The sequence below is a fragment of the Aulonocara sp. 'chitande type north' Nkhata Bay genome, linkage group LG3 (genome assembly GCF_057382095.1).
Source record: "Aulonocara sp. 'chitande type north' Nkhata Bay isolate Kocher_YH1m ecotype deep benthic linkage group LG3, A_spYH_male_GT1.1, whole genome shotgun sequence".
Classification (NCBI taxonomy): domain Eukaryota; kingdom Metazoa; phylum Chordata; class Actinopteri; order Cichliformes; family Cichlidae; genus Aulonocara; species Aulonocara sp. 'chitande type north' Nkhata Bay.
Genome location: NC_141346.1, coordinates 59,811,462 through 59,828,499, shown reverse-complemented (window position 1 = coordinate 59,828,499; position 17,038 = coordinate 59,811,462). Strand labels below are relative to the sequence as shown.

General features: G+C 36.4%; 2 long non-coding RNA genes across 2 annotated transcripts in view; one reads left to right on the top strand and one right to left on the bottom strand.

The window, feature by feature from the left end:
• LOC147336347 (uncharacterized) overlaps window positions 1-17,038 on the bottom strand; it is a 397,968-nt gene that overhangs the window by 3,944 nt on the left and 376,986 nt on the right. The window lies entirely within an intron of this gene.
• LOC147336374 (uncharacterized) lies at window positions 8,973-16,576 on the top strand. The gene is made up of 5 exons (XR_015128534.1): window positions 8,973-9,008; window positions 10,589-10,620; window positions 11,754-11,780; window positions 14,014-14,044; window positions 15,586-16,576. It is a non-coding gene; the product is annotated as an uncharacterized LOC147336374 (long non-coding RNA).

Below are 17,038 nucleotides of genomic sequence, written 5' to 3'. Positions count from 1 at the left end.
GGGGCTAGAGTGAGGCAGCTCAACTGCTAGAGTGAGAGGAGCAAAAAAATTAATCTTAAAATATTTTTTAAAACTGCTGCTGTGTCCGCAGCGTTTGCTCTACAGGTATGATTTTACCCTCAAAACGTAGCCATGGCTGTCCTCTTTCATCCAATGTGTTTACTATTGTACTAGGTGTTATGGTTCTTTCATAAATGTCACCAATGCACAGCCTCCTCCCTCCAACTCTTCCATAGACTCTAATGTTAAAATGGCTCAGAAGGTTCGTTTGAAAATCAGAAGAGCATGGTGTCTTTCCACTGTCACCACGTCCATATAATAAACTCCACAGACATGAAAACTGAGAATTTGGTAGACTAGACATTGCTGTCGCTCACAGTGAAAGAATTTTGTCAATACGACTTTTACTTTTCATTTGGGAACGATTTGTTTCGGCCTGACTTTTCTGTTCATTTTAAGCAGCAAAAGTGAGGCGCATGTCTGTGTACGTGTGTATGGAGCCATTGGGTGCGGTCACTATAGCAACCAGGCTCACACCTGCCTGCTTAACGAGCTCTGCCTGCCACTGTACCAAGATTCATCTTAAGCACTTCTCTTTCAACTGCTGCTGTGTCCACAGTGTTACAGCCATCATTTTACCCTCAAATTGTCGCCATTATTGTTCTCTTTCCAACACTGTATCTTTCAAAGCTCAGGCATTTAAACTTTTTAAACTGTGTGGATCAAAGTGGAGGGATCACATTTGAGTCATTCAGTGATTCAAAGAATATGACCTTTTAATATTCATTCAGATGTTTTCTGACTCTAAATGTTCTTTTCTCATTTCTTAGGGTTTTCTAATTTACATTTAAAACATTTTCAGTTTTTTTCCAACTCCTTCTTCTGTGTAACCTTCAGCTTTTAGCAGTTCAGCACCTTTGTTTTCAGGTTAAATTCGTTTTTTTTTTTGTTTTTTTTTAATCTCATTCAATATTTTTAACTCAAAATTCAGCAATTAATTCATTTCAGTGCATACATTCAGATTCAAGCATTCACACTGCAGTTTCTTCAGAAAATGCACTTTCTAGTTGTGTGGATGCTTTAAGCATCCACACTATTGAGTTCCTGTTTCTCTTTATTCTTTATTATTGTGTGGATGCTTTAAGCATCCACACTATTGAGTTCCTGTTTCTCTTTATTCTTTATTATTATTATTGTGTGGATGCTTTAAGCATCCACACTATTGAGTTCCTGTTTCTCTTTATTCTTTATTGTGTGGATGCTTTAAGCATCCACACTATTGAGTTCCTGTTTCTCTTTATTCTTTATTGTGTGGATGCTTAAGCATCCACACTATTGAGTTCCTGTTTCTCTTTATTCTTTATTGTGTGGATGCTTTAAGCATCCACACTATAGAGTTCCTGTTTCTCTTTATTCTTTATTATTATTATTATTATTATTATTCTGGGTGTTTCCGTACACTTTTCGCTGTTAAACTACTTCCACAATTTTCAGCCGATTTTCACCGTTCAAATTTTAAACTATTCTGCTATTTTTGCTCATTTCTGCTATGATTTTTGCTATTTTTAACTATTATACTTTTTAAAATATTCCACTTTTTTCCTTTAATTTGTCCCATTGAAATGAATGGAAATCTTCCAAAATTCTGCTAAATTTTGCTTGTTTTTGAAACTTAACTACTTCCTCATACTTTCACCTAGAACAACCATTTAAACTTTAAAATGTTCACAAATTATTGGGCTATTCAGGTATGATTCAGCTTTTTCAAATCTTTTACTGTTTTACTTTTATGCCTCTTAAAGTTTTGAGTTGCAAAATTGTGATTTTTCACAAAATACATGCGTTGTTATGGTTGCTATGCTCTTGGCTTCCAGTGTGTCACTGAAGCTTTTGCAGTCTTCTCTTCATGTCCGAACAACTTCCTGCTACTTGCTCAATTTTCACTCAACTTCCACAAATTATACATCAAAACGTAGGCATTTTTGCTGGCTTTCAGAAAATGTCACTATCATTGTTGTGGTATTCATAGAACTTTCGCAAATCTCCTCAGACTAACACAAGGTCAAACTGTCCATATAAAGTCAATGGAGAGCTTGTTCAAAATCACCGCTGGATTTCTGTAATGAGAGGCATATTCGAATCGTCATATCTCCTTAACGAAGCAAAGTTAAGACATGAGGCTTGTCCCGGTATATCTTCAGACACTCCTGACGCTCACAATTCAAGAATTTCTTTCTCACCTATTACCGTTCTGAAATGAGTTGGACTTGTTTGAGGGTAGGAAATTCGTCCTTCGCTCAGATTTCTTCAGATTTCAAAGTCTGGAAATGAACCACTTTTTTCTCTCGTCATAACTTTTTGTTGGATTTCCACAGCGACCTGAAAATTTCCATGATTGTTCACCAACACCTGCTGTCTCTTACGGTGAAAGAATGATATCGATACTCCAAACAGATTTCAAGTTACAAACCATTGTTTGAGGGCAAGTCAAGGCAGTTTTTGCTTCGCTCTACTCAGTTATGCTGCAATACAAGTCAAATATCTTTAATAATTCATATTTTAATGATAAATTGTTAACACTGGAAGATTCCCCCATCTCTTCTGAACAAAACGGTGTAAGAATGACCGCTCTAGCCCCTACGGTTAGGAAATTATTGTCATTTGTTTGAGGGGAGTCGTCACTATGAGAAGTAGGCTGCAATAATCCTGTGCCTCTCTGTGCCTGCGTGTGTAAAAAGGTGCACCTCTTTTGGCGGGAAAACGTAAACAGGCACTCTGATTGGTGGATTCAAATTCAGCAGCTCCCAGGCTGACCTAGAAACTTACTTCTCTCTCCCTGTGTGTGTGTGTGTCTGTGTGTGTGTGTGTGTCTGTGTGTGACAGAGAGAGAGAGAGAGAGAGAGAGAGAGAAAAAGCCTTTTAATGGGATGATCTCATTCTAAGATTCTAATTTAATATATTTAGACTGGGTGACTGAATTTGATCTTGGTAGTGTGTCTCTCTGTGCATGTGTGTTTCCTTATGTGTACATATTTGTGATTGTGTGGCTGTTATAGATTTTTTTGCTAATTTTTTTCATTTAACAAGTATATTTGAGGGACCCTCAGCATGTTCAGCATTTTTTCAGCTGTCCATTTTGCTTTTCCAGTTTTTCTGTTTAAGTTATTACTATTGTGCTAAATCATACTGTTTCTGCTATTTCATAAGATTTGTGCAAAATATAGTATTTCTGCCAAATATAGTATTTCTGATTAATTATAGTTTTTCTACTAAATCATAGTACATTTTTCCTCTTTTTATAGGATTTGTGCTAAAACATAGTATTTCTACTAAATGTAGTATTTATGCTTAATCATACTATTTTTGCTTTTTATAGGGTTTGTGCTTAATATAGTATTTCTGCTAAATTATAGTATTTCTGCTTTTTATAGTATTTGTGCTAAAACATAGTATTTCTACTAAATGTGGTATTTATGCTTAATCATACTATTTCTATATATTTCTGCCAAGTCCCCAGGCAGCCAATCCTCTGTGAGGACTTAGACATTCAAATTTTCAAATCAGGTCCTGCACGGTTTCCCAGCCAATCATATATGTGTCCTGAGGCATTCAAATTTGCATATTGGGGCCTTCATGGCTTCTAAGCCAGCCAATCATATCTGAGGGCTGAGGAATTCAAATCCACAAATCAGGGCCTGCACAGCTTCCCAGCCAGCCAATCATGTATGTGGGCTCCAGGTATTCAAATTTGCATATTGGGGAATTCTAAGTCAACAAGTCATCCGTGTCATATATCTCTAAAAATTCATATTTTAATGATAAATTGTCAACACTTGAAGATTCCCCCATCTCTTCTGAACAAAACGGTGTAAGAATGACCGTTCTAGCTCCTACAGTTAGGAAATTATGGTCATTTGTTTGAGGGGAGTCGTCATTATGAGAAATAGACTGCAATGATCCTGTGCCTCTCTGTGCTGCGTGTGTAAAAAGAGGCACATGTTTTGGAGGGAAAGAGTGCACAGGCTCTCTGATTGGTGGATTCAAATTCAGCAGCTCCCAGGCTGACCTAGAAACTCACTTCTCTCTCCCTGTGTGTATGTGAGTGTGTGTGTGTGTGTGTGTGTGTGTGTGTGTGTGTGTGTGTGTGTGTGTGTGTGTGTGTGTGTGTGTGTGTGTGTGTGTGACAGAGAGAGAGAGAGAGAGAGAGAAAGGCTTTTAATGGGATGATCTCATTCTAAGATTCAAATTCAATATATTTAGACTGGTTGACTGAATTGGATCTTGTGTGTGTGTCTCTCTGTGCATGTGTGTTTTCTTATGTGTACATATTTGTGATTGTGTGGCTGTTATAGATTTTTTTGCTGATTTTTTTCATTTAACAAGTATAGTTGAGGGACCCTCAGCATGTTCATCATTTTTTCAGCTGTCCATTTTGCTTTTCCAATTTTTCTGTTTAAGTTATTACTATTGTGCTAAATCATACTATTTCTGCTATTTTATAAGATTTGTGCCAAATACAGTATTTCTGCCAAATATAGTATTTCTGATTAATTATAGTTTTTTCTACCAAATCATAGTACAGTATTTCTGCTTTTTATAGGGTTTGTGCTAAAATATAGTATTTCTACTAAATGTAGTATTTATGCTTAATCATAGTATTTCTGCTTTTTATAGGATTTGTGCTTAATATAGTATTTCTGCTAAATTATAGTATTTCTGCTTTTTATAGTATTTGTGATAAAACATAGTATTTGTACTAAAAGGAGTAATTATGCTTAATTATAGTATTTCTATATATTTCTGCCAGGTCCCCAGGCAGCCAATCCTCTGTGAGGACTTAGACATTCAAATTTTCAAATCAGGGTCTGCACGGTTTCCCAGCCAATCATATATGTGTCCTGAGGCATTCAAATTTGCATATTGGGGACTTCATGGCTTCTAAGCCAGCCAATCATATCTGAGGGCTGAGGAATTCAAATCCACAAATCAGGGCCTGCACGGCTTCCCAGGCAGCCAATCATATATGTGGCCTCAGGCATTCCAATTTGCATATTGGGGAATTCGTGGCTTCTAAGTCAACAAGTCATCCATGTCATATATCTCTAAAATTTCACATTTTAATGATAAATTGCTAACACTGGAAGATTCCCCCATCTCTTCTGAACAAAACGGTGTAAGAATGACCGCTCTAGCCCCTACGGTTTGGAAATTATGGTCATTTGTTTGAGGGGAGTCCTCACTATGAGAAATAGGCTGCAATAATCCTGTGCCTCTCTGTGCTTCTATGGAACGCCAGGACTGCCATAATGAATTAATTAAATACACCATTAAATAATTAATTAAATGTGGCAATAATTAATTAAAATTGGAATTAATTAATTAAATAAATAGTTATGACACATGTAATTAATTAATTATTGACACATTTAATTAATTATTTATGTATTTCACATTTTAATTAATTATTGACACATTTAATTAATTAATTATTGACACATTTAATTAATTATTTATGTATTTCACATTTTAATTAATTATTGACACATTTCATTAATTATTTAATGATATATTTATTTATTTCATTTTGGCAGTCCTGACGCCTGGCTCTCATCATGAAATAATTTTATCTGTCAGCCTCACCCATCAAACTCAGGGGGCGGGGTTAACGCTGATCGAGTCAAAACCATTGCTTTGGCCTGGTGGCCATTGTTTCTAGCACACAACAACCGGCATGTGGAAGCTAACAGAACTGAGCTTTGAAAAACCCTGTTTGTGTGTCACCAAATACCGTTTTAATATTTTTTTAGCCGAGAATGTAGTGGTTTAATCTTCATGTGTCTGGTCGGTTTGTCAAGATACAGCCTCTTTGCAAAAGTGCTTCGATGATTTCGGAGATGTCTGCCCAGTCTCACGGCAAAGCGTGGGATAGACCCGCTCGCCTCGCAAGCAATCCCACCGACAAAGCGCAGGCCCCGGTACACAGCTGTAGTAACCCCCGCTGACTTCTTTTACTGAGGTTATATTTATCGATGTTTTATTTCCTGATGTTCTTATGTGTCCTACGTGTTTCAGTCGCCAATTCTGAATTATAACTAACATTAAAAACATGTTTAAGGAGGAGAGAGAGCAAATAAATCTGTTTAACATCTGATCTTTGGGTTTTTGTTCAGTAATCAGCGTGACCTGTGTATAAACACATAAAAGAGATAACGTTGGTGTTTCCGTCATGTAGTAACTGCTGGCTTTAACTGTACAAAGGTTGTTCGACACTATGAAACACATACAGACTTCATGATGTTCGGCTAATATTTTTATTGTGAATATTAATCATGCTGACCTCGCTCTGTACACCACGCAGCGAGGTCAGCATATCCACGATATCCTCAGCTCCATGAGTTAACACAAAGTTTCCCAGCTGACTATCTAACTGCCAACTATTCCAGAGACGTGAAAATATACAGCATAAAGAAAAGTGTAAGAGACTCAGCAGCAGATTAGAATAACAGTTATACATTTAATAAATCACCAAATGAATCCAAGAAACGAGCAAACCTGTTCCGACAATTTGAGTTTGTATTCCCTCAGCTGCAGACTCGCTGCTGTTTAAATGTTTGAAAAGGAAGATTAGATATAAAAAACGTCAAACATAGACTCAGTCTGCCTTCACATTTGATATGAGGCCAGCACGTATAGTGGCCTCAGCAGGCTATTACTGAAATACACGTGCTATATCATAAACTATGATATAAACAGGGAGGTCCTATTAACATGTTTAGTTTTAAAGGACACCTTCCTGCCTTTAGTCTCATTCATGAGCAGTATTAGTTTTCTTCTAACATCCAGAAGTCTGCACAATGTGTTTCATAGTTTGTAACAAGCCTTTGACAGGTAAACATAACATGACCGAAAAAGCAAAAAAAAAAGAAAAAAAAAGAGAGAGAGAGAGAGAGAGAGAGAGAGAGAGAGAGAGAGAGAGAGAGAGTGTTGACATAAGAAGAGAAAATGCTCTCAATTATGGAGACAGACAAATGGTTCATTTATGTTTGATGTGTGTTTATTCCTCCCTAAATATCGTCGGTGAAGTTCGCCATGCATGTCAGATTTTCCTGCGCATTTTTATACCTCTGCCAACAGAGAGAGAAAAAAAATCACATTCTAACAGACAGCTGGTGCTTAGAATACAGTTGAATAACTATTAAAAAACAGATGATATTTAGATGATAGTTCAGTCTAACACATGTGCCAGTGAACCATTAAACGTCTGTGAAACTATGCAGTTATGAAACGTAACTTTAACCTCAGCCAAACCGATTTGCTCAGTTGTAAATAAAACAGCGAAGTAAACGTGACCCGACAGACAGAACCTGAGTGAATGAAGTCCAGCGTTTAACCACTGAGAGCTAAAACTCAGCTGAGGTTTGAAAGCTGTGTGCCGGTGATTGGACATCAGCCGCTGATAAAGCTGTTCGCCTATAAAGTGCTCTGTAAGGAAACGAGCTCCAGCAGCTCTGCGCTCGGGGAAAATACTATATTTCCTTATCTTGTGCAGAAAAATGCGCTGACATTGCGTTATATCGAGCACCGGCTGCCCAGTTAAACTGTGACTATCACCAGGTAACGTAGGCGTGTTTCTTGAATTAGCAGCAGGTGTTAAACAGCTGACAGATGAGGAGGAGGATGCATGCAGGTAAACTGAGGGTCTGTTGAGCTGATCGCTGGTTTCGTGAGAAAAATGTCAGCTCGTTCTTTATGTTACAGAAGCACAGAGACACAAAACCAGGCGGAAAGAGACGATCGTTCGGTGAAAATGAGAATCTGCGAATGCAACATGTGGAACACGGAGAGTGGAATATGTAAACAAACCGGTTAACGTAACCCCTTCGGTGCACTCTGCATGCTAACTGTTAGCAGAGCTAGTGAAATCTCTGAAAACATCTGAGCACTTTTGCAAACATGTTCTATGTTGACAACCTGACCAGACATACGTCGCGACATTCGCGGCTAAAACACTGTTAAAAGTGTAGCTGGTGACAGAAAAACGGGGTATTTTAAAACTACACCACCACCATTGCTGCTTGTGATTTGATCTGCATTCTGGGATAACTGGCTGCCCCAAGTCTACACAAGCAATCGATTTTCTAGGATCGACCTGTTTTGACTTACTTTGCACGGCAACCAATCAAATGTTAGAGAAGCTGCATGGGCAGCGTTAACCCCGCCCCCTGAGTTTGATGGGTGAGGCTGACAGATAAAATTATTTCATGACGAGAGCCAGGCGTCAGGACTGCCAAAATGAAATAAATAAATATATCATTAAATAATTAATTAAAATGTGAAATACATAAATAATTAATTAAATGTGTCAATAATTAATTAATTACATGTGTCAATAATTAATTAAAATGTGAAATACATAAATAATTAATTAAATGTGTCAATAATTAATTAATTACATGTGTCATAACTATTTATTTAATTAATTAATTCCAATTTTAATTAATTATTGCCACATTTAATTAATTATTTAATGGTGTATTTAATTAATTCATTATGGCAGTCCTGGCGTTCCATATGCTGCGTGTGTAAAAAGATGTATGTATATATATATATATATATATATATATATATATATATATATATATATATATATATATATATATATATATATATATGTGTGTGTATATATTTGTCTTTAAAACATCTTTGCAGACTGACTGTCCTGGACTGGTTGGGTTTTTTTTTTCAGGTCTGGTGAACTCAGCTCTTTGGTGTTGGTGTTCAGGAGTAGAGCCTTCTAATAATATTTATTCAACTTATAGAATTAAAGTTCTGCGAGTATTTTCTTTAGCAAATAAATATTGTATAGAATATTTAAAATCACCTACATTTTTGATGTTTACAATGCCCATTGTGTGTAATACTGGAATTTCCTACTACTGTGAACGCCTCATCTTTTACCTGACTGCCGGACATCCGCTTTTCCGCACACTTCGCTGAGTCCGCTCTGGGTGAGTGCTGCTGCTCTGCTTCTCTTCTTCTCTCCTAAATGTTTATACTCTGTTTGTGCAATTTAACGAGTTCTTTTAGTGATTTATAAAGCCAACCGAGGTATAACTCATATTAGAGTAACACAGTGGTTGCTTTTTCCTAGTGAAACTTTGTCATTTTTGTATGTAAAAGGAGTGTTTGATGAGCTAACAACCCGATGCTAATGCCTAGCGCTCCTTTGAGCCCAGTGTGAAATGAAAATTTGACTGTGAACCACGGTTATCGTGTTGTTTTATTAATTACATTTGGTGTGTTTGTCAGTCTGTTACATAAGGTGCAGTTAGTTCTCTTCACAAATCAGTTGGTTAAAACAGCCTCATTCTTTATGCTGTAAAGTTTTTAACGAACCGCCATCTTAGATTCAGTGTCAGCTGTCGGCAAGATCAAAGGAGCCATTTTACCGCCTCTGACCGAACACGGGAGAAAAAGAGTCGCGTGTGTGCAGGTCTTGTGGGTTAATTAAGACAAAGGAGGGGGGGGGGGGGGGGACTGAGGATTAATCATAGCTATGTCCCCACATACACGGGTATTTTTGAAAACGGAGATTTTCCGTTTCCGTTTTAAAAAACGATCCCGTCCACACATAAATGCAGAAATGAAGGAGAACACTGCTAGGAACATGCCAAAGCAGCAGGTGGCGCTATATTCCTAACCGTGTAGAAATGTTGGCCAATCAGAAGTCTAGAAACCTCGGTGGGAAATGGCAAACAAAGATGGGGCATAGAAGCAGAACCGAGTCATATGTGTGGAGGGACAGTAACTGTGTGTGTAAGCATTTAAACACTGCAGAGAGAACAATTAACAGTAACAGTATTGTAGAAATGCATTTCACCGAAACAATAACGTGGCGCACAGTGTGACGTCAAAAAAGGCGCTGCGTTTTCTCCGTTTCCATGTCCACACATAAATGCAAAAATGGAGTTTTCAAAAAATATCCTGGCAAGCGTTTTTAGAAATCTCTGTTTTCAGTGACCGCAAACGCATAGAAAAATCTCCATTTTCAAAAGTACCTGTGTACGTGTGGACATAGCCCAAGAATAATAAGAACTCCTAAACAGAAGACTTTAATTTTTAAGAACTGTTTAACAAAGGCTTGTTTGTGCCAACCTAAATCTGCTGCACAGTTTAAATTCTCACTTTGTGGAAAATTAATGAAACAAACAACAGCCCACCTTCACATAAATAAAATATGGCAGTATATTATTATTAGTATGGTACATAGATATTTATTTTAAAAATACAGTATATTTACTATGATACTATGTGCAGTTAATAATATTTTAGGAAGTAGAATTTGAATGCAGACCACCTCAAATATTAAAGCCTTAAAAATATATCGTGCAGTTTTTCATGTATGAGTGTTTTGCAATCTTAACTGAGAGGTAGACCAAAGAAAACAGAGGACAGTTGTTGTTTGTATTCCAGCTGTAGTAAACAAAGAAGTTTAGTGAATCTTTTTGACAACAGAGAGTGATGCAGTATTGATGCTAATTTGAGTTTTCTGATCCTGTATTTTTGCTCTTTGTCTTTTGTTACACAGAGTGAAATAGAAGCTTGGTTTTGCCTTTGCTGGTAAGTAAACAGTGATTGTAACTGAAGCAATATGAAACTGGGATTGTGTAACATGTTTAGCAATTTACATACAATAGTTTGGCTTTTTGTGATATCTTGCCATTTGCTCATGGGCAAAAACACATTTAGGTTTTATAAGCAGTAAGCCTCCCCACTAGACCTGTGAGTGTCCCTAAAAATGTCCCTGAAGTTTAATAGGCCATTTATGTCTAATTTTAATTTTAAAGGCTTATCAAAGCGTTTCTGTAGTAATTATTGTTTTTATTACACATGTTAAGGCCATTTGAGACTCTGCAATTAAATTTTGCCCTCTTTAGACTAAAGTGAGTTCATTTTGTCTGAGGTACAGTGCTGGGAAAAGTCTTTCTTCCTTGCAGATTTATTTTGTTCATGCTTTTTTGTCACATGTTTCAAATCATCTAACAGGGATGATATGAATAAATACAAAAAAGCATTTAAACATTTAAGCAATAATAAAAGACTAAGAGAACCAGAGTTGTGAGTAGGCAATGTTGTGTATGTTAAAGCCTGTGTGTAATTTATGTACACTAAGTTTAAATTAGTTTCTTAATAATTTGCTCGATACAATGTGTTTGAAAATTTTATACAAAAGGGAAATATTGCAAAATACAAAAAGATTCCTGCCAACAGGTACAATGGAAGGACTTTTTATTATAATTTTTAAGAAATTTTAATTGCAAAAATGGTGTGCTACTGTTGTTACTATGACATGTCAAAATTTACATGTATTTTAGGATTTACATATTCAGATCAGAACTAAAACCTGATGAGGTTTTCCGTTGATTCTAACAGTTGTGGTTTTTCCACACTTTATTAAGCACTGACTTGTGATAGAAAATGATGGAGCTAAAAAGCCATAATCTGTACCAACAAATATTGGTGCCTCTTCTTTTCACTTCTGTAGTATGCATGCCTTTATTACACATGTTATCGCCATGTCAGACTCTGTAACTGAAGTTTGTCCTCTTCAGACTACAGTGAGTTCATAAAGGCTTGAAGAAATTGAGGATTTTACTAGTTATTTCATGTCACAGTAAATTGGATTGTGTGTGAAGAGGTTTAACAGTCTAAGTCATTAAACAGTGATCTGATGTGTTGTTTCCTTTCTCTAGGAGACTGATCTAACTGTCGCAAGTCTGGTAAGTAAAGGTTTTGTCTGCGGTACAGTGCTGAGAAAGGTCTTTCTTCTTTGCAGATTTATTTTGTTTATGCTTTTTTCACATTTCAAATCATCTAACAAGGATGACCTGGATAAATACAAAAAGCAGTTTTAAAGTGATGATTTCATTTTTGAACCAGAACAACCTGGTCTAATGTAAAAACATGTTGGTCTCTAATACCCAGCTGTGGATGCCCTGATAGCAACAATTACCATCAAGCATTTACAGTAACTGGTAATGACTGGTTTACATCACTGGTTGATTTTGGTCCACTACAATTTCAGAATTGTCTTAATTAGATCCAAACAGGGCAGGCAAGAAAAGAAAAAAGTCGTAATTAAGGCCCAATATAGGGTTTTCAAGTCATACCACGTATCTTAATTTCATTAAAGTCCAGACTGATTAGTTTATACCAAGTGTTTTGTTTCATTCATTCAATTGGACTTGCTTGTGTGCTTCAGATCCTAAGTGTGATTAAACTTAAGCCCAGGACCTGATGAGTTGATGGTCCTGAAGTAGTAAAGGAACTCTGGGACATCACAGTAACAGCACCATGTTTGACTTTAATGCTGGTGTTTTTCTCTCACTATAGATGATTCAGTTTAGTGCAGTTCGTCAGCACAGCTGTTGGTTATCATCGAGATATTATTAGGCAACTTGTTTTTGCCTGTTCAGCTACAATATCTGGGAGGGTTTTTGTTTTCTGGGGTCTCCAAATCCTTAGAAATCTCTTTGTAAACTTTTACAGAACTATATGTGTTTGTTTCACATTAGAGCAGCTCACGACTGGCAGTTTAGGGACGATTAAATATTCACATAGGGCAGGGGTCTCAAACTCCACTCTTCAAGGGCCGGTGTCCTGAAGCTTTTCCACGTGTCCCTGTTACAAAACACCTGAATAACATTTGTAGGTCATTAGTGAGAGTATAGAATTTGACTGTGTGCTGAAGTGGCATCCCCTAAGACTACTCAAATTTAAGTAATTAAGTGTTTGGAAAAATGTACTTCTAAAAGTACTTTCATTGCATCATGTTCATTCACTCATGAGCTGCTATAACATGAATCAAATGGCTGAATTACCACCTCAGCATGCAGTCAGGTTCTGTAGAGTTTTGCTAATGACCTACTAATGTTATTCAGGTGTGTTGCAACAGGGACACATAGAAAAGTTTCTGGACACCAGGCCTTAAGGACCAGAGTTTGAGACCACTGGTGGTAGGGCATTGTGGATTTCAAAAGCTTCTTCCCTTAAATCACTGCCTAAAAACTGCTTTTTGTAATTTGTCATAATGACTTGCAAAGTATAGGTGGGATGAAAACATAAACATAAGACATTTTATAGTGGCCTGATATTTTTATCAAGGCTGTTTTTTTGAAAATAATCCTGGCTTAATTTACAAAAGATGAACTGTCTGAAAGTCATGTTTGTTTGTTTAAGAAATGTGGGAATGTCCAGCAAAGATCTTACATGCAACAGCTCAGATACAGCACTCACTTCTGTTCTTTTTATCATGAAATGATCTACAAAGAAATTACCATCATACTAAATTTTGCTAATTAGGCCTTAATATCAGCTATGATAAGTTTATCATAGATTTAGTGTAGTGCTTATTGCTGTGTATCAAACATGCCCCAAATGTGACTGAAATATGTAGAAACTGCTGTGTAGAAACTAGCTGTCTCCAAATTTCTCATTTTGCCAAAATACATACAGAGTGGCTTGAAACTGTCTGCTCTAACCTCAGTGTGTTGGTTTTGTTGGACCATATAATATTTACAGTAAGTTACTGTAGCAGCACGTCTTGGTGTAAGTTTATAGAGTGTTTTTTTTTTTTATTGTGTTAATAGAATTTGAATGCAGGCCACCTCAAATGTCAAAGCCTACAAACATTCCATACAAGCTATCATTTGTGATTGTTGCCTACTTTTAAATTGTGACATCACCATTTGATAAAGTGTGTAGTAGTAGGTGAAGCAAATCATTGGTTACGATCTCTACTCTCTTATGTAACTGAACCTAAATTTTGGAGCATTACATGACTCAGAAACTTGTGTGGCTTATTGCAAATGGATAAAACTACATATTACCTTTTATGAAGATGATCATCTTTATTAGGGTGCGGAAAAAGAAAACAGAGGAGAGTTGTTGTTGTCTAATGCCGATTGGAGTTGTCTGAGCCTGTATTTTTGTTCTTTGTCTTTTGTTACACAGAGTGAACAGCTCTTTGGCTTTGCCTTTGCTGGTAAGTAGACAGTAATGGTAATGTTTAGTAATTTACTTACAGTAGTTTGGCTATTTGTGTTATCTTGCCATTCACTCATGGGCAAAGACAAATAGTCAGGATTTAGAATCTGTAGCAGCAAAGCCCCCACACAGGACCACTGACTGCCCCAGAAAATGTCAATGAAGTTTAATAGCCCATTAATGTCTGATTTTAATTTTTGATGGCTTATCAAGTCCAAACATAGTTAAATGTCAGAGACATCTTTATGCAGTTGTTTGATTTCTCCTTATGTTTGTGGATTTAAGTGTGAGTATAGGTGGTACCTTAAACACTTAAGAGCACCACAGCTATCGATTTTTATTGTCTCTCTCATTCCACTTATGAATTAGCATGAAGTCAAAACGCTAGAAGTATTTTTCCTGAGTGACTGGCCTGAGTGCAGTTCACACTGCAGGCGAAAGCGCATCAAATCAGATTTTTTTGTCATGTTGGTATCAGTGATGGTATCATGGTATGACAGTGTGAACGGCACAAATCCGATATTTTAGAAAGCGACTGCTGTTTGAATTTCAATTGTCTTAATTAAGGTCCAAAATAGTGTTGTGAAATCATTTCACAGCTCTTGCTGATCATCAAGATGTTTTTAGGCAAATGTGAGAAGGTTTGTGTTCTTTTTGGCCAGTCAATAAATAATTTTGAGTTTAATGGATATAAAGTATTTAAAGCAGGAGGCCTGAAACTCTGCTGTAACCTCAGTGTGCGGGTTTATTTGGACCATATAATATTTACAGTAAGTTACTGTAGCAGCACGTCTTGGTTTGAGTTTATAGACTTAGTTTATTGTTTTAATAGAACGTAAAAATGTCCTTATAACAGTTCCACCATCATTTGTTAAACATTGTCATTCTGTTCACTCCAATAATTTACTGTAGAAGTCTTTAGTATTTAAAGCCCTACATGTACTGTATTTTTGAAATTATAAGGCATAACGTCAATAAACAATTCTGTTTTTAAGGCAGATTAAGCCAAACAAACAGTCAGATAAGTCAAACTTTATTCAAGTCATTCACAACAACTCTCAACACTGTTCAGTTGTAACACATAAAATACAGAACAATACACTCACTTTTTCAGTTCATTCCTCATCTACAAATCCATCAAACTCTTCATGGGTTGATCAGTTTGAAATCTGCTTCATAAGCATGTCTCTTAGCACGTGCCAGGTCCTTGTACACACACCATAATGTTATGTTGAAGCACCGTACGAATTACTCTACGAGGGTCCTGACTATGGTAGCCATAATGCTCTGACAATACATCAAGCAGCGCAGCTTTGTAGCTTACCAAAGTATTACTAAAATATTTGACAGAATTTTGAGCGCTGTGTACCACAGAAATCCCGTTCTAGGTCAGTAAGCATAACCAGAATCGATACACTAGGCACATTGTATGTTTTTGAGAAAATGACAGGGTTTTAGGTGTGCCATATAGTCTGAAGAATATGGTAAATCCAAGCATATTGGAAATACGACTAATTCCAGGCCTTTTGTGTCTTACAGGTGACCTGCTGCAGAAGATCCTCTCTCTCTCTATCATTATAAGCAATTCTGTCTATCCTATCACTCTCCCAACTCTATCTAATTTGACAGCCATTCTATCTTGTATCCCTCTATCTCTACTGCTCTATCTAATTTGAAAGCCATTCTATCTTGTATCCCTCTATCTCTACTGCTCTATCTAATTTGAAAGCCATTCTATCTTGTATCCCTCTATCTCTACCGCTCTATCTAATTTGAAAGCCATTCCATCTTGTATCCCTCTATCTCTACTGCTCTATCTAATTTGAGAATCCAAGTTTTGAGAATCCTTTCAGAATCCAATTTTCAGAAATCCAAGTTACCAGAACTTGATCTATCTGTTACAGAATTCTGAGAGATCTCTGCTCTCACTGCTCTTTCTTTCCTGTCATTAAGCTCTCTCACATTCAGTCATTTTGCTGGAAATTACAAGTTGAATATACAGTAGTAGAATTACAGTACAGTGGAACTTATAGTAGAAACTACTTACACAGCCCTACATTTGTCATTTTAATTTTGCATTACACTTTGGAATTAACACTTCTAGTTTGGCTTACTTTGATCAATTGTATAAAATATCACCTCTTTATAAGTTTACTTGTAATAAGATAATCTGGTTATTTTGTAATACATACATTCAGATAAATAATAAATTAGATCCAGTCTGTTAGTCTGTTTCATTGGCTATAACATTTGACTGCAAGTTTATAGTACTATTATTTAAGGACAAACCCATTTTGTTACTCAGTGTAAGTATTCAGTTAGTATTGTCATCGAGAAGTGCCTGAGGACCCAGACTTCCTGTTTCCTGACTGCTGCAGAAAATCCAGCTGAAGAATCCTCATCACCTGTCATCTTATCACCACACCACCACAGCTCCATATATTTGATTTCAATTTTAGATATCTGAAAGATTTACATAAACTCCCCTAAGAGCTAAGACTTTTATTATAGCCTGTTGATTGTTGAGATTTATTCTACATATCATTTTATAGAAGTTGTAATTATTTACCAGTCTGGTTAAAAAAAATATAAGTAAAATTATACAGTTTCTAAGAGCTACAATAAAACGGACCAAATTGTTTCCAGAGAACTTTGAATTTCCTTTATTTTGAATTTGGAGTACAAATCAGCTTTTTAACATCTATTCATATATTCATAAAAACATTTTACAGTATAATAGTACATTTCTGAGATTTAACAGTAACTTGAGGAGTTGTACGTTTTTCTGTGTTTCAAGGTTCAGTTTTGTTTATATTTGTGTATAACCACATATAAGCTCCAGATTGTACTTCAGCAAAATGCCAAGAAAAGGTCAAAGGTCGCAGTCCCAGAAGCTTAGATGGCAAAAGCAGAAAGAACAGGTGAATGTTTCTCAGAGCAGTGAGCAGGTAAAGGTGTCTGTTTCAGCTTTTCCCAGCACAGAAGTGCAGAG